We start from the raw sequence: 24,648 nt of genomic DNA, 5'->3' as shown, positions 1-24,648 counted from the left end.
AGTGTAGGAGAGGATATTGATGTAGTGGGTATGGATGTTATGTAAGTGTTGAATAGTGTTCTGCTGAGGGGTGAACCTTGAGGTGCTCTGCAGATGAGATTTCTGGTTTCCAAGGAGTATGATGTCAGGTTGACTGTCAGAATCCTCTTTATCTGAAAGGAGCAGATCAGTCGCATGCAGGTTCTTGAATCTCGATCTTGTGAAGGAGCCAGATGAGCATGAGATGTGGTACCATGTGACACGCCGCCAAGAGGTTCAATAGGATGACTGCCTTACCCTCTCCTCTGTCTAGGATCATGTGAATGGCATAGGTGGGTTCAATGAGCTTTGTTTCCGTACTATGGTTGGCCCTGCATCCAGATTGGGTGGCATTGAGGCGCTGGTGGTTGACAAGGTAGCTGGTCAGACACTTCTTGATGGTTTTCTCTTGGACTTTGGCCATGTATGATAGGAGGGTGATTAGTCAGTAGTTGGAGAGTATGGTGAGGTCCTCAGAGGATTTCCTCTGCATGGCTGTTTCTAGGAAGAGGACCGCATTGATGGAGTCATTCAGGATGGGAGTGAGGACTTCACTGATTGTGGTTAGACCTTTGTTGAAAGTGTGGTGGGGGCATGGGTCTAATGGGTCCCGGAGTGGATGGTCTTCATGGTTGCGGCAGTCTCTTTTGTGAAGATGTCGTTCTACATGTTCAAGGTCCATTCTTCAGCTGAGATTGGAAGACTGGCTGCAAGGTTGCTGGAGTCAGGTTGAAGGTTGAAGTTGGCGTAGGTGGATGTGATCTCCTTCCAAAATAAGTTACAGAGATTGTTGCAATGGGTCGTGTAAGGGGAGATGTTGCTGGTGCTGGCTGCAGCACCGTGAATTTTCTGACTATGAAGAAGATTTATTTGGTGCTGTTGTTGCTGGCTTCGATGCGTTGGGTGTGGGCTGTTCGCTTGGTATTTCAGACATGCTGGTGGAAGCATGTCAGGGCAGATTAGAAGATGCCATTGTCTGCTGTGTCTTGGATCATTCTCCACTTGCTTTCCATGTGCTTACGGTGCTGCATTGCCATCCTGAGTTCTTCTGTTTACCAGCTGGCTTGCTTTTGTGATCTTGATTTTTTTTCCTGTGCATTAGGGGGGCCATTTTGTTGGTGCAGGTGGTGATCCATTCATTGAAGTTTTAGATGTCTTCCACTAGGTTGCCGGTGTGCTTTGAGAGGCGTATGGAGAGGGCAGAAGCCCAGTCCGTCTCTGAGATGCTCTTCCAGCAGCGGTGGCCTGTCCAGAGGTGGGGGATCTCCTGTGATCCAGGATGGTGAGCTTGAAACTCAAAAGGGTGTTGTCTGTTCAGGTGATAGGCTTTGGTTTGTAGACTCCTATGTTGTTTAGTGTGGAAAAGAGATGGTCCAGGAAGTGTTTGGAAGTGTGGGTGGGTCTGGTGATGTGCTGAGTAATGTTGGGGTTCATAAGGCTTTTGAGGAGGGTATTTGAATTTTAGTCATTACGGTCCTCTAGGTGAAAGTTCGGGTCTCAAAGGAGGATGAAAGTTCTGGAGTTGATGGTAATCTCAGAACTAGATTCATTCTAATTTCCAGTATTTCTGTTACACAGAACTGTGGGGCCTATGCATCAACAATGCCATTTGCGATTCCTTATTAGCGAAAAATAAGGAATCGCTAATAAGGAATAGCAAAAGGCTATGCATGTAGGAATCGCTATTCAAATAGCGATTCCTTCATATTCCTTATTACCGAATCGGTAATACCGAATCGGTAATAAGGAATACCTACCCATTCATTCCTATGGGCTTGGAGGCCCATAGGAATGAATGTAAAGCCAGTCTGTATTAGCGATTCGGTATTACCGAATCGCTAATAGCGGGAGCACTTTCAAGGGTGCCAGGGTGTCAAAAGGACACCCTGTTGCACCCCTGAAAATGATATGTGCACATATGTTGCACACACACATGCTCTAAGGGCATGTGTGTGCGCAACATGAAACTTTGAAAAATGCACAAAAGTGCATTTTTCAAAGTTTTTGCAAATTACCATGCAGTTCATCTTCATGGTAATTTGCTCCCCCTATTAGCGAAATCGCTAATTTTTTAACTTTGATGCATTGCATTTAAGGAATCTCACTTTGGGATTCCTTAAATGCAATCGCTATTTAAGGAATCGGTATTTAAGGAATCCCTATTTAAAGAATCGCTATTTAAGGATTCCTTAAATAGCGATTTCAGCTTTTGGGTTGATGCATTGGGATTGGGTATTTTTTACTTAATACCGGGAGCTATTACCGAATCGGTATTTTACCGACTGGATTTTGGGTTGATGCATGAGGCTGAATATCTCTATATTATCAAAGTAAAGAGCAACCTTTTCCCATTTTTCTTCTGTATTTTACTTTGGGACTGCTGGATTTTCTCTGACCCAATGAGAACCTCATTTAGTTTGTGAACACCTGAGGGGAAAAAGAAATTGGTGTTTTCCCCACACGGGGTACGGTCCGCGTGAAGGTTGCCTTCTTCACATAGCAACCGTTGTATCCTCTCTGGTTAATTACTTGATGTCTGGAACACTACGTGGAATACACATCCAGTCTCCTGTAATCCCATACTCTTTACCAAGAGACTAAAAATGGCCAAAGTTTACCCCAATCACACTGAGGGCGGATAGATCCCATTCTAACAATGCTATGATGTGACTGGCTGTGGTGGCAGCAGATTATTCGTCAGGGTACCACTGTGTTCACTTGCAACCCTAAGGGGAATACTGCTGGGAGAGGGTGGGGAGAGCAGGTATGTGTCTGTCTGTCTGACTGGCTGTTTGCTGTTACATGCTGGTTGTCCGGTGAGTCACCACAAACCACAGGATCCTTCCAGCCCAGCTGTCCTCAGCGCAACAACAAGCATCATCGAGGGCAATGGTGCTGTACAAACACATTTTCTGTTGGTCGTTCTGTGACCAAAGGTGTCATGGCACTAGGGAACCAAGAACAGACTGATAGATGTGAAGCAGACAGACAAAGCATAAGCCATCAATCAGGACTGCGTGGTATCAGGATAAAACATATTGTCACAGCTCTCCTGAAACAATTATGACTTTACAATGGGACGGAATGAGTTGAGGGGCCAAAGATAGCTCAATTTGGATGCGCTGCCTAAGTTCACCGAAGGTCCTCCGCTCACATCTAGCCCTCTGGCTGGAAAGAATATGACGCAGAACCTGGGCCCAGGATTGCAGAAGTGACCTAGGAGTGTGGGGCACCAACACGTCAGCCAACAAGGTTGGACTGCCTTTGCACTCTGTAAATGACCTGATGAGTAAGACAGAGAATTTTAAAGTGGATCAGTTTTTTGCCTATAATCCATTGAAGAAACTTGATGAAATGTCTGCATCCCTTACTCTAGCATTATTAGTATATTGTGACTACACTGTAGTCTTTCCAACGCAGTTTCCTGCAAGCCGAGGTAGAAAATAAACGTTCTTACCCCCTCCACTTGTTTAGACCTGTGGAGCAATGGCAATATCATATCATAACAGACAAAAGGGATAGGGTAAAGAAAAGAAGAAAGAGAGAAGAAAGTGAGACGATGGAAATAAGTTTACAGCCATCAGGTTGTCATGCCTTCACCATCTCCTACTCCCCCCCCCCCCCACCTATCTAAAAACGCAGCCAAGAAGTATAAACACAGAATACTGAAATCTCACCCGGAGACACTGATATCAGACCCTTATTTTTGCACCAACAAGGGCATAATATCTAATTACCTCATCTTCCACACCAAAAAACGTGCACAGTGGAGGCACACCCTCTACTCCTTGCTTCGAATCTCAAACACCAAACAAAACCCTCATGCCCTCAAACTGGCAGTTACAACTTCGGACTTCTGCAAGGCGAATGCCACCATATCCATATACAATAATGGTACTATCCTCATACAAGCTTCTGATAGCAATCTAGCACTCATAGATAAGATCTTTCCTACGCTTAAAAGAGCAGCGAACAGCAAGAAAAATTCTCTCACCGACACGACTCCTCCCATTTTTCCAGTAGACACACAACCTCTTCGACTTAATCCATTAATGACTCCTAGGGACCAAATATCTCGCCAAACCCCCAGCGACCCCTACATGTCCCTCACAACTGACTCAACCACACCAGGACCCACGTGTCCAGCTCAGACAGACCACAATTCTGCAACGCCATTGCCGACTTCATCAGCACGCACGCACTGACCTCCACCGACTACATCCTCCTCGGAGACCTGAACTTTTATCTGGAGAACAACAACAACAATAACTCCTCCACCCTGATAGACGACCTCGCCAATCTTGGACTGGAACAGCTCGTCACGACGCCGACCCACATCGCCGGACACACGCTCAACTCCATCTTCTCCTCAAGCCCACACGTCTCCTTCAGCCACGTCTCCGAACCCACCTGGACCGACCACCACTGCATCCACTTCACCTTCTGGAAACCCGTCGCACATCACCGCACCCTACAGATCCCCCGTCGCTGCTGGGGCAAAATCACCGAAGCACAACTACAGCCAAACCTCGCACTCAACCCACCAACCAACCTCGACGATGGTGCGTGCACCCTTAGACGATGGATGGACGACTGCGCCAACACCTTAGGCCCGCTGAAGAAACAAACCCTCAAAGACACCAGCAAGAGAGCCAACTGGTTCACCCCGGAACTCCTAGCATCAAAGGCACCTGCCGGAAGTTGGAGAACATATGGCACAGAGAGAAGTCACCGGGGAGCCGCGCAGCCCACAAAGACGCCATCCGCAACCACCACCACCTCATCAGGACCACCAAGAGGACCTCCTTCAAAGACCGCCTCGACAACAACGCACACAACAGCAAGGAGCTCTTCAACGTTGTGAAGGAACTCTCCAACCCCAACCCCAGCTCCAACACCAACGACATCCCGCCGTCGCAAGCCCTGTGCGACTCCCTCGCCACCTTCTTCCACCGCAAGATCGCCGACATCCATGATAGCTTCAACCCCTGACCGACCCTAACAGGCCCCAACACGCCGGACCCACCACACCCCAACGACCCCGACCCCCTGACAACCTGGGCCAACGTGAGCAAAGAAGACACAATCAAGACCATGGGCACAATCCACTCCGGCTCACCGTCTGACCCTTTTCCACACCACATCTTCAACAAAGCCGGCAGCTCCATCGCACCCCACCTGCGCAACATCATCAACCTCTCCTTCGAGACCGCGACCTTCTCTGAGAGGCGGAATACGCCAAGATCAACGCCCTACTGAAGAAACCCAAGGCGGACCCGACCGAACTGAAACACTTCCGGCCCATCTCCCTGCTTCCTTTCCCAGCTAAGGTCATCGAGAAGATAGTCAACACCCAGCTCACCCGCTACCTCGAAGACAACAGCATCCTGGACCCCTCCCAGTCAGGATTCCACAGAAACCACAGCACCGAGACCGCCCTCATCGCCGCCACAGACGACATCAGAATGCTACTGTACAACGGCGAGACGGCGGCTCTCATCCGTCTGGACCTCTCCTCCGCATTCGACACCGTCTGCCACCGCACACTACGCACACGACTCCACAACGCAGGGATCCGAGACAAGGCCCTGGACTGGACCTCCTCCTTCCTCTCTGGCAGAACCCAGAGAGTCCGCCTCACCCCGTTCCGATCCGAAGCCTCCGAGATCATCTGCGGCGTCCCACAGGGATCCTCCCTCAGCCCGACGCTGTTCAACGTCTACATGGCACCCCTCGCACGCATCGCCCGACATCACGACCTCAACATAATCTCCTATGCCGACGACACGCAACTGATCCTCTCCCTCATCAAGGACCCCCTCACCGCCAAATCCAACCTCCACCTGGGAATGAAGGCCGTCGCCGACTGGATGGAGGATAGCCGCCTTAAGCTGAACACAGACAAGACGGATATCCTCATCCTCGGGCGCAACCCCTCAGCATGGGATGACTCCTGGTGGCTCGCGTCGCTGGGGACACCACCCGCACCCACCAACCACGCACGCAACCTGGGAGTCATCCTCGACTCGAAACTCACCATGACCAAACACGTCAACGCTGTCTCCTCCACCTGCTTCAACACCCTCTGTATGCTCTGCAAGATCTACATATGGATCCCGACAGACACAAGGAAAACAGTCACCCAGGCCCTAGTCAGCAGCAGACTCGACTACGGAAACGCCCACTACGCCGGAGCCCAGACCAAGCTCATCAATAGACTGCAAAGAATCCAGAATGCCTCTGCACGCCTGACCCTCGACGTCCCGCGCCGCGACCACATCACACCCCACCTGAGGAGCCTGCACTGTCTCCCTGTCGACAAAAGAATCTCCTTCAAGCTCCTGATCCACACACACAAGGCACTCCACAAGACCGGCCCAATCTATCTCAACAGTCGACTCTCCTTCTACGTACCCAACAGAAAACTCCGCTCCGCAGACCTCTCCCTGGCTACCGTCCCACGCATCTGCAGAACCACAGCCGGATGCGAATCCTTCTCCCACCGCGCCGCCAAGACCTGGAATACCCTCCCCCTCATCCTACGACAAACCGAAAACCATCTAGCCTTCAGGAGACAACTCAAGACCTGGCTGTTTGACCAGTAGCAACAGCTCCCCCCCTCTCCCCACCCTCAGCGCCTTGAAACCCTTGCAGGTATGTAGTGCGCTTTACAAATTATTGATTGATTGATTGATTGATAAGCACAGATAACGAGCACCACACCCCCAATGATCCCTACACGTCCCTCACAACTGACTCAACCACACCGGGGCCCATCTAGGACAGTCACAAACATAGATAACGTGCTCCACTCCCCCAGTGATCCCTACCCATCCCTCACAACTGACTCAACCCCACCAGGGCCCACGGGTCCAACTCGGACCGTCATAAGCTTTGATAACGACCACCTCAATGCAGGCACACACCTGATTCACCGGCTGACCAATGGAGAAGGCAACAACCGAAACTACACCCCTGACATTCCAATCGCCCAACTAGCAGATGAGCTTTCTGACAAATCTCCTCTTGATCCGACACTTACATTGATCCCCGGTCAACCCCTAACACCTTAGATGCCTTACCCGCTCATCCAAACCCTACACACAGCGACCATACCCCCTTCACATTCAGCACCCCCTCTCATGGTAGCACCTCTTGTGACCATCCCTCACATCTACTCTACCTACTACCCTCCTTACTCAACTAACCCCGTCAAAAACTAATAATGATATCCCCACTCAATTTGATATCCAGATCTCAATGCAACCAGGCCACAATAAAGGAACTACCACTATAAGGGAACACACGCCCACACACTTAACTAACTGTCCTAACCATGACTGGACCACTCGCTTCAACGAGTTAACCATAGGTCTAGTCCATCTCAAGGGTGAAATGCAAAATCTATCATCAATCACCAATGAACTTCTAAACTCTAATAAAGTCACTAGCGCCACCGTGAACCGAATTAGTCAGCACACCAGCAGGTACTTCACCACGAATCCACACCCAGTCTATACAACACAGAGTAAAATACCCTCCCCCCAACGGCCCGGATCGTCCTACGAGGGCAATGGATTCTGTCTGTCTGACAATGACCTACATGACCTTCTTATTTCATACACAAGCCATAATGACAGCATCAAGTCTCTAGATGGCACTATCCAATCCATCTGACCCAACCCCTACTGAGAACCCACTCACAACCACAGATCCATAATTAGGGAAAACCTCACAAAATGCATAACATAATGCAATCGAACCTCACTCACTCGACTAGCAAATTAAAGTGTGCACTAATCAATGGCATATCGGCCAACAAACATGCTATGGTCATTTATGATCTCATTCTCTCGAATGATCTGGATATCATCATCCTCACCGAAACATGGCTAAAGAGTTCATCTGCTCCCATCCTTGACCTACTGGTCCCCCCTAGTCATGATATACTTCGCATGGATAGAACTGAGAAACCCGGAGGAGGGTTAGCCTGCATCTATCGAAACACAATCACAGTTAATCAAGCAGACTCCATCTCCTTATCCTCCTGTGAATATCTCTGCACCAACATCTCGGATGGCAAGGGCATCATCTGCCAACTTCACATAATATACCACCCCCCGGGTGACAATCTGAAGTTCATTGATGAACTAATGGAAGTCGTCATTACAGCCAACGCCAACTCACAAGTGCCGCAGATCTTTCTGGGAGACTTCAATCTCCATTGGAACAATACTGGTGATCGTGATGTAAGCGGCCTCAAATCCTTTCTGGCAGACCAGGAGCTGTCCCAATTCTGGAACAGCCCAACCCACAACAAGGGGGAGACATTAGACCTCATCATAGCGAAAACAAACACTATATCACTAGAATCCATCACCCCATGTGACTGGACTGATCATTACAACATCTTCTTCTCCATCAACAGTGAGGTAACTCCAAAACAAAGCCAACCTACAAAAACAAAACAATGGAAAAGGAATATCCAAAATCCAAAATCAATCCCCACGCCTTGGTATCCCAATGCAATTCCGCCCTGAGCCCCTCAACAGACATGGCTGACGTCCATGATCTCACAGACTTCTACAATGCCACTGTGCTTGAAATCCTTGATACCACTGCGCCCCTCCAAGAAAAAAATGTCTCCACCAAAATCTCCAAACCATGGTTCAATGAGAACCTGAACTCAGACCGGCGCAAATTAAGACTAGCTGAGCGAACATGGAAATCCGCACCCTCCACTGATCACCTATACCAACTTGGAGCACTGAGAAATACTTACAACAGAAAAGTTTTAACAGCTAAAGCAGACTTCTTCAAAAGACAGCTGAACCAAGTCATTAACCGTCCCAAAAAACGATTCGAAATCGTAAAACAACAATCGCGTAACTCTACAAATGTAGTGGAGCTAAGCAACCCAGCTACCCCTAACTGCGACGAGCTTGCCAAATTCTTCCTGGAAAAGACTAGAACCATTGAAAATGACATTCAATCCAAGAAAGAACCCCAACAAACTACTGACCAAGAGTCTACTCTTTACTCGCAGATCAAGGACCGTTTTAGCTTTCCGATCGAAGTTCCAAAAAACAATGCCAACTGGCACTCCTTCTCACCCATCCGTGAACACGAAATCTATAGCACCCTGCTAGCGATCCACCCTGCCAATCATTTCTCCGATCCTTTACCCCCATCTGTATTCAAAATGATAAAGACCTCTATTCTACCACTATGGGCAAAAATTGTTAACGCCTCGCTGAAGCAAGGTTCCATACCTGACTGCCTTAAAATAGGGCAGGTCACACCTATACTAAAGAAAGCCAACTCCCTCTCCACAGATCTCAACAACTATTGCCCTATATCCAGCATGGTGAAGTTATTGGAAAAATGTGTACAAATTCAACTTTGCAAACACATCGAGAACTTCAACCTCCTAGATAAACACCAATCCGGCTTCTGTCAAGGTCACAGTACTGAATCAGCACTCACTCATATAATGGATGACATTTTAAAATGTTAGATCATAACGAATCGTGCCTATTGATACTTCTTGACCTATCTTCCGCTTTCGACACGGTTAAACACGACAGTCTACTGTCCATACTTGAACGAAGGATGGGCCTAACCGGTCCAGTGTTACAATTACTCCTTCCTAAGCAACAGAACCCAAAGAATCAAGTTGAAGCAATCATTCTCTCGACCTTCCATGGTCACACTAGGAGTTCCACAGGGATCAGCACTATCACCAATCCTTTTCAATCTACTCATGGAACCCCTTGCTGATGCGCTGAATTCTGCAAACATTCTATATCACTTATATGCGGACGAAACTCAAATATATTTGAAAATCTCCTCACCAGATTACCTCATTTCCCTCAACGCCATTCTACATAATACCCAAAGTTGGCTCAATGGCAACCACCTCATGCTCAATTCCAAGAAAACTGAGTTCCTCCTCATCTCCCCTCCCAATCACACACCCAAGATAGACTTATGGCTAAAGCATCTAACTTCCTTTGATTGCGCCCCATACATCATTGACCCCGCAAAATCCCTGGGAGTCACCCTTGACAATCATTTAACTATGCAGGCACAAATCTACAATGCCACCAAGGGAGCCAATTTTCAGTTGAGTATTTTAAGGAAACTTAAACCCTTCCTCCCACAAACTGATCTAAAATAGGCAGTTCAAGCTCTAGTACTACCAAGACTGGACTATGGAAGCACCACGCTATGCGGTCTTCTAAAATACAAGCTAGCACCGATCAGGGCATCGCTTAACGCTGCGGCCAGGCTGGTCTCCGGAACAAAAAGAAATAACCACATCACCCCGGCCCTGAAGGCTCTGAACTGGCTACCCTACGAGTCGAGAATACAACTAAAGATCGCCTGCATGACACATAAAGCCCTAAATAGCAACACCCCCAGCTATTTAGCACAAAAGCTAGAGCAGTCGGGAGGTTGCAGACATTCGCGAAGCGTGAGCTCACTACTACTAAAACTTCAATCCTTCCACAAAAAGAGAACTGGTTGCAGAGCTTTCTCAGGTATCGCACTGAAGATCTGGAAAAACCTTCCACCAGACGTACGCAGAATCTCCTATTTTACCGCCTTCAAAAAAGAAGCGAAAATGTTTTTAATGAACAAATTAACATCCTAAACCTTTAACACTCCGATGCCTATTTGCCACCGATTATATCCAAACACCAATGTCTACCTCTTTTGTATTATATGCGATTTCGGATTGTATGTATAATATGTGATAATTATGTACTGTAAAGCGCTCTGATACCCCCGTGGGTCATGTTCACGCTATATAAAACGTTGTAAATAAATAAATAAATAAATAAAATGATCCACGGTTGTAAAATCCAAGGAGAGCAAATTTTTTGAATTTAAGGATGGAAAGTTAAATGTGGTGACCAGGTTCTTAATCATTTAAGCTACAACCGGCATGGGCCAGTGGTCCAACTTCCCAGCTGAGGTAATTCCATCAACGACAAGAACTTCCATTTTATCTCTGTTCATCTGAATACATTTAGGAGTCATCAGGACATGAATGACTGTCAAGCAGACCCCCAGATGACTGATGGAATTGTCAGAATCCTGGTCCAGTGCAAGGAAGAACTGTGTGTCATCGGCATTGGCTTACTCTTTAAACCAAACAAGTGGACTAACCCCTCAGTGCTGCCGCATAAAGATTAAAGAGAAAGGGTGAGGTAGCATAGCCCTTGAGCTGCTTAGTTATATTGCTGAGCGAAAGAGGAAAGTTCTGAGAAGCCCCACACTGAAAGGAGCAGAATGATTGGAAAGTCTGCTTGCAATGCCTTCCATCAAGGAAAATTCGACCAAAAGCGAGTGTTTGACAGTCTCTAAAGCAGTTTAGAGATTGAACTCAGACTTTAAACTTCCTCCACCACTAAAAACAATGACTGCAACTGGAAGCTTTGAAGACACGGCAGCAGAATCTATTCCAGGGGACTCCATAGGGGGCACTGACTCAGCACTGCCTTTATCTCCATTTGAGTACCTTGCAGCTACCAGACCAGTTGAGGCCTTAATTAGTCTAACCGTGCACTATGTCATGACTTGATAGCAAGCGTTAGGCCTTGATAAACTGAACACAGAGCGCCCAATCTGTAAAAATAAAAGTGTAAACGTGTATAGTGGAAATGTATCACAATTTCGTGACTGCCATTTTCCTAATGCGTATTGTCATTTGCCCAGTTTCCCTTTGAGACACCCTTGTACACACCACAATGTTTGGTCGGTGATCCATTTGCCATCCCATCATGGCAAGAGAGTTACCCAGCATTCTGCTGAAGTAAAATCTAACGTTTTTCAAGTTGTGAAATGTTCAAATTGGAATTCTACACATACAAACTGACAAACCAAACCATGTGTGTGCAATTCTGTGCTTATATGACTGGAAATTATACCGTGTCAAAACATTTACACCTGCCAGGTATTCCATTGTGGGTCGCTGTCAGGAATCAGTAGATCCATCAATGACTTTTTGACTGGACTCTGGGATGCTTAATGCCATAAAACTAACTTTGGTGAGTCCTTTTGTGTCTTAAATGTTTACAACAAGAGAAACCCTGGCACTCAAGATATTTTAAGTTCAATTGATGAGATAGTTCTGTCCAACCTAGGAAAAGAAAACAGGAGACATCCTCTTGACACAGGAAACACGGGAAGTTACATTTATCAAGACATTCATTAATTTATTTGATAAATATCAGTGAATCAAAATTTGATACAAGAAGTTGCAAGGACTTGGACACTTCAGTCTGGATAACACAATCAAAAATCTATACAATGATGGAGGTAGTGATCCAGTCCTTTTCCAATACCCGTTTCGTCTCCACCGTGACTTTCTCAAGGCTGTGGGAACAATAATAAAAATAAGTGCATACATTTAGTATATCCTTACAATGTTAAATACATCCTATCCACATTACACTGGACTGCAGGATATAGCAAAATAAGAAGATTTGAAACCATGCAGAAAGGTGCAGAAATTAAACAACTGGTGTAGAGAATGAAGATAGATGTGACACGAAGCAAAATATTGACCCAATTCTGAGATTGTGTTAGATGAAAAGGCATATTAGGATGTAGTCCGAACCATTTAGTGCATAAAACAAGCAGAAATGTGAACGTGAAGAAAGATTGACCGTGGAACCACCGATATGATGCAAGACAGTCGCGTATCTGGAGAGTATAGTTAAGAAACTAACCTTTGGGATATACAAATAATTAGAAGAAGTTTGACGGCTCATCGGTAGTAGTAAACAGACATAATGGGAGTGAATCAGCATTTAAGGCTCAAACATAAGAGTTGCAAAAAATCAGAGAAACAAGACTAGGTGTTTGAATTGACATTGTAATTTATAGTCTGGCTGTATGCGTACTCTGTACTTGTATCTAAGCCATTCTTCATCTCAGTTGCTTTAGCTAAATAATTTGAGTATATCTTGACAGACACGTATTTGAAATTTATCTATAACAGTGAGATGGTTTATTATAATTTAAAATTAGAATTTATCGGGTATGTCAACTATCGACCAACATTATATATTTGATATTCAGAAATTTGCGTTAGATTTTTAACTATGTATATACTTGATGCACGCGAGGACTTGCATGTCTATATATTTTGTAATAAGTTTAGACGAAGAAGATTTAGCACGGCATCCAAGGGGCTATAATAGGTCCCTGTGAACAAACCAAATTGTTATTCAGAGAACAAAAACGGACGTATATGATTTTTCTCGAGTAACTTTCCAATAGTTTACACCAATGTGCTCTTAACCCCTTCGATGCTCATGACGGAACGGTTCCGTCATGAGCATCGGTTGAGCTGTGCTCATGACGGAACCGTTCCGTCATGGCCCCGCCCGCGCTAGAACCCTTCAGCACCGCGGGGGAATCCGCGCAGCGCTGAAGGGGTTAACATAGAGTGCTGACTAATAGTAAACAGGCAGCATGCTCTGAAACAAACCAAAAGTTATTCAGAGCACGGAAACCAACGTATATAATTTTTCTCAAGTAGCTTATTTAATACCTCCCAATTATGATATCATTAGGTCGGACAGATCCATTGGTCAAGGTGGAGGCATTGTAAGAATCTCACCTGTGTTTCCGCAGGAACGTCATGGATATGAAGAAAGATCCAAATAACCTATTGCACCCAACACAGTCAAAGTGACAATGGTAACCCGGGGAAGAAGGGAAACAAAACAAGGAAAAAAGGGGAAGAAATCCCACGTCGTAACCCAAATGGCAACAGGACCCGTCAGGGGAAGGAAGAGAACTGGGGGCAGGAGAGAATCACAGTGAACAAGTTAGCTTCAGGAATAAATCACCAGCTGTTCTGTTATTCTAGTTATTCTACTATTTTCCTGCCTTATGATATCCCTTCTTCCATTAAATGAGTTGTTGAAGTATGGGAAATATAGAGATTGTGTCTGGTGCTAGAAAAAATAATGGAGTACTGCTAATTGATAAAAATGTTACAGCACAAATAGAAATAATCTATGCAGGTGCCTACCTAAAAACCAGGTCTAGCTCGTAAAAAGAAATATCTCCAAGGTCACTGTTTTCAACACCACAAATAATAACAAAAAAAATGTCCCTTGTCTTCACTTGAATATTAATCCCTTTCTTTCTTTTTCCTTTTTATTTGCAGGTTCTATAAAGAAGGGACGGATCCCCACAGCACCAAGAGCACAGGATAAAGTATGTGGTAGGCAGAAACAATAGTAAATACTTTGTCAGCGCTAGAGCGCTGTTAATAATGATAATTCAGCTTTATCTTTTATTTTCTTCTGTTTTGCAGGAAGCAGGACTGGAGCCCGGGAGACGCCAAGAAACGGGATTGGAGCCCGAGAGACGACAGGACGAACGATCCACACAGGAGAAGTGCTGCGCCAACGCCGAACTTCACACGAGAAGCGTGACGACCTGGAAGTAACAGGTAAGGGCAGAACTCCGACTCGATTCCCGACGCAAGAACGCGAAGCGTTATTGCTAGATGGAGGCTGGGTTTTAACGTGCCTGACCTGTCCCCGCGCATGCGTGCCCCCGGACCGTGGCCATATTTGTAGTTCGCCAGCAATCGTGATAGGCATATCATGTTTACATCGTAGCTATCTTGCAGTGAAGGTACTACAGACTGACCCCCTGCAGTCTTGTGAGTACCTATGCATTGAAGTGTCTGGTGGCAATAATCACTCCTGCAAACTTCACACGTTTTACGACCCCCCACGACAACCTTCCCTTCTCAGATCTGATCATAGACATTAACTCGGCCAATGCAGAATTCCATGGCACTCGGATCTTCCTGGGAGATTTTAACCTCCACTGGAACGATGTAAATGACGTGGTGGTCAATAGCCTTAAATCCTTCCTTCTTGACCTCCACTTAACCCAAATATGTGACAGCCCCACTCACATCAAAGGAGCTACCTTAGATCTTATTATTAGTAAGCCCAACTCCATCCTCCTGGACTCGATCCTCCCATGTGATTGGACAGACCATTATTGCATTACCTTCTGCATTCTTGATTCTGTAAGAGCATGTAAAGCCCAGCCTAAGAACCCAAAACAGCTGAAAAGATGCCTACGGAACATCAACCCACAAGATCTGACTGCTCTCTACGAGAACATCCTGCTCCCCCCACAAGAGCATGTCTGATGTTCACGACCTTACGGCCCACTATATAGCCACGCAATGCTCAACGTACTAGACTCGGTTGCACCACTACAGGTTAAAAGAATGTCCTCTAAACGCTCCAAACCTTGGTTTACGGATAGTCTTAATTCCGAAAGAAGGAACTTAAGGCTTGCTGAAAGGCAATGGCTTTCCTTTCCTTGTGAGTAGTCAAGAACTTCTTGTGAGTAGCCTCTGTGGATGAAATGTTCCTCTAATTTGCTCAGTTCTGTAAGGAGGACTGTGTCTTCGTAACAGTTCCTCCTAATCCGTGTCATCTCTCCCAGTGGGATAGCATTTATTTGTGGACTAGGGTGCGCACTAGAGGCATGTAGCACTGAGTTGCATGCTGTCGATTTTCTACAAAGTCTAGACATGATTCTATTTTCTCTGACATATACCACTAAAAAGTCAATCTATAGTTTATTTGTTTTATAAGTAAAACACAGGCTGTAGGAGTTGTTGTTAAGATGTTCTAACAACTCTGACAGACATGTCTCGCTACCCGACCAGATAACAAAAATATCATCGATATACCATCCCCATATACCAGCGCTCCACAGATGCCTTTGTTCAAAATTGCCCATATAGAGGTTTGCTTAGCAGGGTGAAAACTTAGAACCCATTGTGACTCCCACAGCCTGTCTAAACCAATTCCCCTGGTGAAGGATTTAACAAGTATTTATACTCCATATCAGTGATAAGACCTTGTTCTCTCAACATAGTTAGTGTGTGCTGTATGTGTTGGTTAGTTTTATGTATGCCTGACCACCCATGAGTTGTCTCTCAATTTCTTGGATATAAACTGTGTTTCGCATTACCACTATATTCCCGCCTTTGTCTGCCTCTTTAATGACAATCTCTGACTTGTTTGCTAGCGATTTTAAAGCCAGATTTCTCTTTTGTCAGATTGAACTTTGAGTGCCGCAAATTGGTAGTAAGGTTATCTTCTAACCTGTGTAAATCATGTGTAAATCAAGGTTGAACACTGGAATCGAGATGTGAGTAACTGGGCGGGAGCAGAAGGTACAGCACTGAGTTGGGAGGAAGATAGGGGAGTGCGGAAACGTCCCATAGCTAAACCATGGAAGGAAATGATGGTGACCTGGGAGCAGCCGACACACTTTATTGACGAGGAGGGGGGGTGGGGGGCATGATAGCCCGAGTGACAACACTGAACCATAATGGCCTGCTCCTATCCCGGTAAAGATGGGGGCAAACATGTTGATTTCCCGAACCATGCAGTGTGTTGACACGTGATCAGTAATATGATGGATGCTGATGAGAGAAGAGGTTCTCCCCTTCGTCTGATACACCCCGATGGGTCTACTACCCCTAAGATCGGATTCCCCAGATATAGACAGCTGATCCCTAATCTACATCATTCTGCTGCACAGGTTTAGGTTCATTTTAGAAGTTCTTCAAAACTAAATTCATTTATGCTGGGCTATATTGTCATACCCTTATGCGAAGACACCGGCCGCTCACGTTGAAAACTTGAACGAAATGTACAGCTAGTAATAGAATATATCATTGTACACTAGGGTTTTGAGGGTACCATTAACATGATTACTGAAACGCAGCACGGCGATAAATGTGCTAACCATTGATCAGAGCACTCCTGAGTCAATATATCTTGAAACACATTATGTTCCGTAGGAAGATGCTGTATGTAGATTTAATCGCTGTCTGCGTTTTGAAGTGATGTATAAGAAAAGCCAATTAAAAATAGGTTTAAAAAAAAAGTATAACATCAAATGCATATAATACAATATTATTTCAAGAATATATGTGAGTTGACAGTGTAGTCATGCCATTGTCTACAACAGTCAATGCCTTTTCCAAATGAATCCTGTCAGTTTGTCTTTAGCGTTCAGCAGCGTCCTGCTGAGAAATTTTCCACAGTTTATTGTAAGTGGCGTAGATGGATCTTTTAGAATGTGGTGACCTACGACCCAACAAGAAAATTTGTAAATCCACGTCATCAAAAGGAGAGATAGATGTTCCTTAACTGCAGATAATGTGGAAGGTTGTAACCATTGCTGTGTTGAAGAAGGTTCTGATTATCAAAAAGTAGAATTAGGTACATGGCATGCTTTATACTGTACAGCGGGTGCAATAAAGTGCAGCTTGTCCCCCTTTGGGCAGGAAATACTGGTACAGTGGGTCATAAATTGTGTGTTTACATGCTTGATCCCACTCTGATAGAAGGGGCCATAAATACCAACTGGAGGTCACATTCTGAGGTGGTTCAGGGGCTGGGTGTGTCTTGTGTGTTATCTAGTGTAACACTTACTGCTAGGCATTGTTTGGGCCTTATCTGATGAATGCAACTGACTGGCTGCTCATCCTTGGCCAGAATGCAGGCTCTCTGTTGTGCATTTATTTGTATTTGAGTGTGTGCATCTGACTAGTTTCTTTAGGTATTACATCCTGGGGCCATATTTGATTTACTACGGCAGTTTTCCAGGTGTGTTTCAGGCTTGTTCCATATCTCGTGGCTCCATCCCATGAAGTGCTAGGGGTGAACAGAGGGCAGCTGTGTTATGTTGATCTGATAAAGGGTCACTCTGAAACCGTAACAAGTGTTTTATGGTGAATGTAGGTAGCGCAGGCAATAGTTGTTCTGTTGTATGCTGAACTACAATGTCGCGATTGTGCACCATAGCAAGCCAAACTAGATACACACACTCCACCACGTAATCCCCTGTGTGAGCGAACACTGGTATAAATGGAAAAGTAGCCCGCGGCACTTCCTTTCCCAGAAGGCAGTGGGGCCTAGCACTGCCAAACAAACAGCCTGTTACGTAAACGCCTCCTTATAAGCACTTCCCACACAGTAGGAAGGTGCTTGACAATTTGGAACAACACTCTAAGTGAGTGGAGCTGTTCTATGGAGCTCTCGTTGCTCGGATTGCGAGAACGAGAAAGCCGTTGACCAGGTATTTAAGAAGCTCGCTCACATAGAGCGCGAGGGTGATTTCTCGATCCACTAGTCCCGCGCTGGTGTTTGCTTTCTGCCCGTCTTGCCGTCAGACTCTTATCGCGGCCGAACCTTCCTTTTTCGTCTTTACCGGCGAAACCCTCAGCGGCCTGCCATTTCTTTCAGCACGCGCGTTCTGGGACCTCAGCGCGTATAACCACCGAATTCCAGGCAGACACCCCACGGCCTTGAGAACCGAGAGGGTACTACTAATGACATTTCCGTGATGCTTTTCCTGGATATAGCAAGGGGCCCCCTTTTTCACTATTTACAAACACTCGCTGTGGTGTAACAGCGAAGACTCCGTTTTTTGGATTGATTTTGTTCGTTTATTCAATGTACAACCTTGACGTACTCTAATTCTGGGAACTCCTGGTTTCCTTTGTGTCTGGAAAACAAAGACTCTTTACAGGCGAAAAGAAAGAACGGTTGTGTTGTTCCAAGACAGCTGCTGCAGGGCTCCTTGTAAGTGAAAGGCTTGTGCTACTCGTATAGATTGAATGTGTATGTGCTTGGTAGTTTGCATTTCACGCTTGTCTTTCCCTCTTGTTTCCCCCTACAGTGCATACACGTAAAGAAGAAATACAGAGCCTAGACCAGACTTAGGACAGACGCATTCCTGGCAGCACGCTTTGTTATTTAGTTCCTTTCCCTTTTCCCCGGGGTGCTGTGTTCCATAGTTGCGTTCGCTGCACTGTGGGGGATAGCATTCAGGAGAATAGGGAGGCTCTTCAGCTCGCCGTCGTCCCTGCTGGCTGCTGAGAAGAGGTTAGAGGCGTTCAGTTCTACCTTGTGCCACTGACACCCTGACAGATTGTCAAGCCCAAGTTAGATGCCCAGCCTGGATGATGGACACCAACGTGGTGTTGACCTCGTTGCTGGAGAGCCTAACGGCTCTGCAGCAGGAGTTGCAAACCTCGCGCCTAGAAAATAAGGATCTTAGGAAAGAAATGAGCACGTTACATAGAGAGATGGCGGGTCTATCGCGAAAGAGCCAAGGTACTAGTACATACATTAGGGAAGCAACACTTCCTCCTCCTTGGCAAGCGGTACACCCTCCCTCCTTTAGCACCTCACTAGAAAGTGGGTTCTTTTCAGCCCCTCCTGGCCCTCCGCCTGCCGTTGGCTCCGGGCCTACTGTCCATGTGATTCAGAACACTGGAATTCCTTTGGCGCCTCCGGAACGTTTCTATGGCGACCCGAACAAATTTGAAACCTTTCTCAATCAATGCAGTCTGCACTTCCTGTCAAACCTGCTGTCTTTCAGGATGAAACGGCTAAGACAGCGTTCATGATGTCCTACATGGGAGGAAACGCTGCGAGCTGGACTATACCACTAATGGAGAGAAATGACCCCGTTTTGCATAGGTTCCCTGACTTTTGCTCAGAAATGAGAAAACTGTTTGACCGGAAGTCCCATATGATGACTTTGGATCGTGAGCTACTCACTCTACGACAAGGGTCTCAGGACTTGTTGATTGTGGTAGAAACTGACTGGCCCCAGGAAAAACGAACCACCTTATTCTACCAGGGATTGCGAGGGGAATTAAAAGACGTTCTTTCCCAAGTGGTACAATTGCCCCAGACCTGCGAAGAGATGATCGACCTCACTGTTCAACTGGACCATCGCCTACAGGAGAGAAGAGGAGACAAGAACAGAGGGGACGCACATCTTTGGTATCCCAAACCAAAAGGTGCTGTGGAAGAAAAACCCAAGGCCACAGAGGGAACCGAGCCTATGCAGATAGGAGGTATTCGAGGCCCCCTCACCGTAGAAGAAAGGGAAAAAAGGTGGAAAAGGAAGTTGTGCTTGTACTGCGGAAAGGGAGGACATTTCATAAGAGAGTGCCGGGCCCGAGCTCAGCTCCCAGAACGGATCACCTCTCCGCGGGGTCCAGCTATTATGGGAACAAGAGAAATGTCGGAAAATTGAAGAGCCCGAGTCAGATAGAGATCGCTGGATCGGGCGAACGATGTACTTCGATCTCTTCAGTAATCGCCAATACCTTACAACCCGCGGTGGCACATCTGAACGTATGTGTCTCTCTATGGGTGACTACGGATACACCACTTGAAGTGGATGCCTTATTGGATTCCGGTGCGACTGGGAATTATATGGACCTGAAATACGCTCAGACCATTGGTATTCCTTGGGAAAAGAAGAGGAACCCCGAATTTGTGAAGGCAGTGGATGGGTCCGTGCTGACGTCAGGACCAGTTACAACTCATACCCTTCCCCTTTTGATGCAGTTTGGTCCGGATCACTACGAGTACATCCAGTTTGACCTAATAGACGCACCCCAGTTTCGTCTCATCCTAAGCATGCCGTGGCTGACCCTTCATGATCCTGTTATGCGCTGGGCGGCTCGCACTGTTACCATGAGGTCGGAATATTGCAAGGAGCATTGCACCAGAGAAGCGACCCCTCCAGACTATGCGTCTAAAACAAAGACGTGGCTTGTTGCCACCACGAGCGTACAAGATTTGTATTGTTGTACGACCACTTTGCCCGACGTATACCAGGATTACCGGTCCCTCTTTGATAAACAAAAGGCTACACAGCTTCGCCTCATCGAGTCTACGACTGCCGCATCGAGCTGATACCGGGAGCTGAAATTCCGTGTAGCAGAGTGTATGCCCTAACAGACGCCGAGACTCATTACCTAAAGAATTATCTCGAAGAGAACCTGGCATCGGGGTTCATCACGCATTCCTCTTCACCTGCTTCGTCTCCACTTTTTTTATCCCTAAGAAAGATTGCGACGAACTTCGAACCTGTATAGATTACCGCGCAATCAACCGCGTAACCATCAAAATCCGTTATCCTTTACCACTGATTCCTGTGCTCCTGGACCAACTCAAGGGGGCTTGTTACTTCACGAAGTTGGATCTTCGGGGAGCGTACCACCTGGTTAGGGTAAAAAGTGGGGACGAATGGAAGACCGCATTCCAAACAAAATTCGGACTCTTCGAGTACAGGGTAATGCCGTTTGGGCTCTGCAACGCCCCGGCGGCTTTCCAAAATTTTATGGACGAAGTTTTGAGGGGATTCCTGGACACATTCTGTGTGGTCTATATAGACGATATTCTCGTCTATTCATCTACTCTCCAGGAACATGAGAACCATGTAAAGGCAGTTCTGAACCAGCTCCGTCAGCACTCACTGTATGCCAAGTTGGAAAAATGTCTATTCCACGTCCAAGAGGTAGCATTTCTGGGATACATTATCAACGCTCACGGTTTTCAGATGGACACAGGCAAAGTCGAGGCAATCACTCAGTGGAAAACACCCCATCACGTAAAATCTGTACAAAGCTTCTTGGGGTTCGCCAATTACTACAGGCGTTTTATAAAGGACTTCTCGAAGATTATTCACCCCATCTCCTGCCTACTGAAGAAGAACGCTCCATTCGTTTGGGAGGACGCTGCCGAACAATCCTTCAGATTCCTAAAAGACAAGTTCACTCAGGCACCCATCCTGCGACATCCAGACCCCCATCTTCCTTTTATCGTCGAAACAGACGCCTCACAGTATGCCATAGGAGGCGTGTTGTCTCAGCGACATCCAAAAACAGGACAACTACACCCGTGGCGTATTTCTCCAAGAAACTCGCCCCCAGTGAAGTGAACTATTCTATATCTGACAAAGAACTACTGGCGATTAAAAAGAGCTTGCGAGGAATGGCGGCATTATCTCATGGGTGCTCATCATACCATCGAGATCTACACGGATCACCGAAACCTACTATTCCTGAAAACCGCCAAAGCACTCACACCACGCCAGTTACGCTGGACCCTTTTCTTTGCCGATTATGATTTTGTTATCAAGTACTGACCAGGACCGCAAAACGGAAAAGCAGATGCCCTCTCACGCCTTCCAGAAGATGAAGATAACACGTTATCGGAGAACCCAGAACCCCCATTGATACGCGCGGAGGGGACCTTTCAAAACCAAACCATTGCATTGCTCTAGTCGAAGGAATTCCTAGAAGACATCCGAGCATCCCAGACTGACATAGACGTTTTGTCCTGGCTCAGGAAGGACCCAGGAAATTGAGTGAAGAAAGACGGTCTATTATATAGCCACCATGCTCTGTATATCCCCAATATTGACTTACAGCTGCAAGTGCTGACATGGGCTCACGATTCCGTATTGGGAGGACACATGAGTATACACAAAACCATAACCTGTATCGAGCGCTCCTTTTGGTGGCCCACGCTGAAGACGGATACCAAAGAGTACTTAAAAACCTGTTTGGTGTGCGCACAGGGAAAGGCAAGTCACTCCAAACCCACAGACCTGCTACAACCAATACCTATCCCTCCTCGACCCTGGCATACCGTGTCAATGGATTTTATTGTGGAGATGCCCCCCTGCAAGGGAAACACCGTTGTTTTAGTGATAGTGGATCACTTGACCAAGATGGGACACTTCATACCATTAGAAAAGCTGCCTACGTCATCCGAACTGGCCCTTGTCGTCCTTCAACACGTGGTTAGAGCCCACGGGATACCCTGTGTGTTGATTACAGACCGGGGAACACAGTTCACCTCTCGTTTCTGGAGGGCACTGTGTAAAACGATGAATATCGACGCCAGGCTTTCAACCAGTTACCACCCTCAAACGGATGGAAAGACAGAACGCCTAAACCAGACCCTGGAGCAGTATCTCGGCTGTTTCACAATGCAGAACGCCACAGACTGGGTCACATTGCTATGGACAGCGGAATTTGCATACAACAACACCGAGCATTCTACGCTCGGGTGCTCGCCTTTCTTTTGTCTTTATGGACACCATCCAAACATGCTCCCCTTTGATTGGCCCATAACATCCACCCTCCCAAGCATCCACGAACCCCATGCCCATCTCAGGGCAGTACTACTCGATGCCAAACGACACCTCGCCATTGCGCAATCAGCACAGAAACGCTTTGCCGACAGAGAGAGAAACAAGGAACCCAAGTATCAGGTGGGCGACAAGGTTTGGCTTGCCACAAAAAACATACATCTGAAGGGAATAGACCAATTGAAACCCAGATATATTGGACCTTACAGCATCAAAGAGGTCATCAACTCTGTCGCGATGAGATTGGCCTTGCCCCAGTCCTGGCGAATCCACCCAGTGTTTCATGTGTCCCTTCTCCAACCATGTCCTGCTAACGTAAGGGTGCTAGACCAACCCCCCCCCCCTTTGGTGGTGGACGGCCAGGAAGAGTATGAAGTACACCAACTCTTAGATTCCCAGTTAGTTAGGGGGCGGGTACAGTATCTGGTGGGATGGAAAGGTTTTGGGATTGAGGATAGGACCTGGGAACCAGTTCAGAACCTCCACTGCCCTGACCTGCTCGATTAGTTCCATGCGAACAATCCAGGAAAGCCTGGTCGACCGCCGAGACGGAGATCCTTGAGAGGGGGTTCTGTCGCGATTGTGCACCATAGCAAGCCAAACCAGATACACACACTCCACCACGTAATCCCCTGTGTGAGGGAAAACTGGTATAAATGGTAGAGGAGCCCGCGGCACTACCTTTCCCAGAAGGCAGTGGGGCCTAGCACTGCCAAACAAACAGCCTGTTACGAAAACACCTCCTTATAAGCACATCCCACACAGTGGGAAGGTGCTTGACAATTTGGAACAAAACTCTTTGTGAGTGGACGTTTCCTCCACGCTAGAGGATTTGGGGACGCGTACGTTCGTTGGTGTACGAAGGATCCGCCGAGAGCAGTTCTATGAGGCTCTTGGGTGTCTCGCTCGGATTGCGAGAATGAGAAAGCCGTTGACCAGATATTTAAGAAGCTCGCTCACATAGAGCGCGAGAGTGATTTCTCGATCCACTAGTCCCGCGCTGGTGTTTGCTTTCTGCCCGTCTTGCCGTCAGACTCTATCGCGGCTGAACCTTTCTTTTTCGTCTTTACCGGCGAAACCCTCAGCGGCTTGCCATTTCTTTCCGCACGCGCGTTCTGGGACCTAAGCGCGTATAACTGGCGAATTCCAGGCAGACCCTCTACAGCCTCGAGAACCGAGAGGGTACTGCTAATGACATTTCCGTGATACTTTTCCTGGATATAGCAAGGGGCTCCCTTTTTCACTATTTACAAACACTCGCTGTGGTGTAACAGCGAAGACTCTGTTTTTTGGAATGATTTTGTTCGTATATTAAATGTACAACCTTGACGTACTCTAATTCTGGGAACTCCTGGTTTCCTTTGTGTCTGGACAACAAAGACTCTTTACAGGTGAAAAGAAAGAACGGTTGTGTTGTTCAAAGACAGCTGCTGCAGGACTCCTTGTAAGTGAAAGGCTTGTGCTACTCGTATAGATTGAATGTGTATGTGCTTGGTAGTTTGCATTTCACGTTTGTCTTTCCCTCTTGTTTCCCCCTACACTGCATACATGTAAAGAAGAAATACAGAGCCTAGACCAGACTTATGA

The 24,648-nt window shown here is 46.7% G+C and overlaps 1 protein-coding gene across 1 annotated transcript in view; it reads left to right on the top strand.

Annotated features, from left to right (window-relative positions):
• The window catches only part of LOC146839518 (uncharacterized), a 44,021-nt gene that overhangs the window by 8,415 nt on the left and 10,958 nt on the right, over positions 1–24,648 (top strand). The window contains exons 2-3 of the mRNA XM_085651569.1: positions 14,210–14,259; positions 14,360–14,497. The gene's annotated coding sequence lies outside the window, so the exon portion shown is untranslated. The remainder of the gene's footprint in view (positions 1–14,209; positions 14,260–14,359; positions 14,498–24,648) is intronic.

Source organism: Triturus cristatus, chromosome 4_1 (genome assembly GCF_964204655.1).
Source record: "Triturus cristatus chromosome 4_1, aTriCri1.1, whole genome shotgun sequence".
Taxonomy (NCBI): domain Eukaryota; kingdom Metazoa; phylum Chordata; class Amphibia; order Caudata; family Salamandridae; genus Triturus; species Triturus cristatus.
Note: the sequence above shows the minus strand (reverse complement) of the source record. Positions and strands in the feature narration are given on the sequence as shown.